Below are 2,677 nucleotides of genomic sequence, written 5' to 3' on the forward strand. Positions count from 1 at the left end.
GTTGGTAACATGCGACTGGTATTACATTACTTGAATAAACTAAAGTGCAATCGTTATTTAGAAACATACAAGTCTAAAGGTCTGTTGTATTTTGCTTGTTTGAGCGGTCACTTGGAAATGGTTCGTATTTTAATGGAAAAGTATGAGTTGAAACCAGTTGAAGGAGACATTGATGCAGCCCAGTCAATCAAAGGAGGAGAGTCTATAGTGAAATTGATGCTGAGACGGTTTTACTTTATAAAATTAGTACAAGAAATGATTAAAGAGGCAGAGAGAAGACAAATAATGCCTATAGCTACTAAACCTCATCCTTCATTTTTATCTTCTTAAATCTTAAACTATGACACTATGTAAAATAGATTGCTTTCTTGTAATTGTCATTGTCGTACTTCATTCCATTTGTTTTGTTTTTTTGGAATCGTTTCAATTCTTTTGTACGTATTACCAATTCACCACATCACACTCATTCTCTACTACACCTTCACTTCTACACAAACACATTCGATCATTTCCTTTCTTCATTATATTAACACTATGGCATCAAATCTCTCTCTCGTTAACTTTAATACCTTCAAGAATAATGGAGACTTCTTGTTAGGTAGTTTTTTCATTTTTGCAGCAGGGCAATTATTGCTATTTTTGATGATGCTTTTTTTAGAGTAAAGTAATGCTCAGTATTTATTTATTATTTCTATTGGTAGTTGTTATACAATATGCAGCATTATGATGATTTCCTCTGGTTTATTATTCTTATTTTTGTTATTATAAATCATTCATTGTTGTATTGTATATTATGTTGTATTGTTTATGAGCATTATGAGCATTAATAGTTTGTGTACTTGTTTCTGCTCCACTTTTTATTGAAATGAGATTTTTTTTACATGCCATAGCTTTTATACATTAACTTTTATTGAATGTGTTTATATGCATTGTTATTACTTATCATTAGTATTGAATTTTTTTTAATTGACTATTATAATTATTGTGTCTATTATATTATTGCTAATACTAATAGTAGCTTGTGTATCTAATATATTTGCAGCTTTATATAATTTGTTATGCTGTTAATAATTTTTAATGTTTCTTTAAAAATAATAATTAAACATGATTTTAAGAAAATTGATCCATTCAACATCAGCTTATTACAATTTACACTGATACAGTAGTTGAATGACACTGTTAATAGTACATACTGATAATATTATTTTTGATAATTGTGAATGTGCCCATTGTGCACTTCAAAGTTTTAGCTGATTCCGACTTCAAATTTTCTAGTTATGGCCATTTTAAAGAAATTGGCCAATTTTATAAAAAAAGCAAAATAGTTGTTTCTAAATAATTGCTCGAAAATCACTACAAAATTAATTTTTATTACATTTTCTGACGCATATTAATTTTTTGTGCTATGTAGAAAGTTTCAGATGATTCCAATTAGTATTAAATTTGAAAAGTTATGGACATCAGCCAATTTTTGAAAATTGTCCTTAGCTATGTAGAAAGTTTCAGGTGATTCCGACAAAAATGTTTGAGTTACAGCAATTTTTTGAAAAAATTGAAGTTAAAAATTAAAATCACAAAATAAAAGATTAAATAAAGTAGTAGACTAATAACATGCTGTTACTCAGAAGAAAGACAATATAATATTATTATTAATAATTATCACAGGCTCTGTCTGATACTTCTTTAATGAGGTATCAACTCATGACTGCAATGTATAGAGGAGCCAGTAGATCACCAGCTATTATCAGGTAATGAAGTAACACTGTGATTAATGTGACCTTTACTCTGTATAGAGGAGAGAGAGAGGGGGAGGGTAATGGATCAATCATGAGTCAATAAGTACATGAACGTTATACTAACGATGATACATATACATGTACATTAGCTGTGTTTAATGGCGGCCATTTTGACGGAATATACATGTACTTATAAGGGAAGGCAAACAGTCTCTGAATTAAATCTAATCTAAACACAAAACACATTAACCTTTCAAGGGAAGTAGGGGGCGTGACCAGTTAGTTCATTCACTAGTAATGGAGGATCACTCATCTCATGCACACGTACTATCTTATCAGTCCCCCCTGTAACATAGAATTTACCCCCTGGGGTAGGGGCCCGGTAATATTGATAGTAGGGGGTCTGGGGCTTACCAGGACTAAAAGCTGAACAGAGAGTTTGATCACTGACCCTGTTCTTCTCCATAAATTTAACTGGTTTATCACTAAAAATAATAATAATAATAATAATAATAATAATAATAATAATAATTTTCTCCCTCCCTCCCTTCCTCTCTCTAACTGAAATTTGAGTGTTGTTGGGTCCCATTTCCAAAACAAGAGGCAGCCATCTTTAGCAGTAGTAGCAATATACCTGAGGAGAGAGAGAGGGAGAGAGAGAGAGAGAGAGAGAGAGAGAGAGAGAGAGAGAGAGAGAGAGAGAGAGAGAGAGAGAGATTAAATAAAAGTGTGACATTAAATTTAAGAGAGGACACTACACCCAACTCTTGTCGATAGTCAGACGTCAGAGTGTTGGCCACAGTCGGTTGATGCTCCTAGTCTGCCTACCCGCCTAGGCTTCTTTCCTGGCTATCTACCTAGCATCCCGCCATTGACCCTCTTTTCACGACTCAGAGACACCAATTGTCGTCATACCATGTGACAATATAAACAAACTTTTA

At 32.6% G+C, this 2,677-nt stretch overlaps 1 long non-coding RNA gene across 1 annotated transcript; it reads right to left on the reverse strand.

Moving 5' to 3' along the window:
• Positions 1–1,591: 1,591 nt before the first annotated feature.
• Positions 1,592–2,671, reverse strand: LOC109586958 (uncharacterized). The gene is made up of 4 exons (XR_002187322.1): positions 2,299–2,671; positions 2,151–2,221; positions 1,987–2,102; positions 1,592–1,785 (listed from the first exon to the last, which is right to left on the reverse strand). It is a non-coding gene; the product is annotated as an uncharacterized LOC109586958 (long non-coding RNA).
• Positions 2,672–2,677: the final 6 nt, after the last annotated feature.

This window comes from Amphimedon queenslandica, unplaced genomic scaffold (genome assembly GCF_000090795.2).
Source record: "Amphimedon queenslandica unplaced genomic scaffold, v1.1 AMPQUscaffold_12732, whole genome shotgun sequence".
NCBI lineage: Eukaryota > Metazoa > Porifera > Demospongiae > Haplosclerida > Niphatidae > Amphimedon > Amphimedon queenslandica.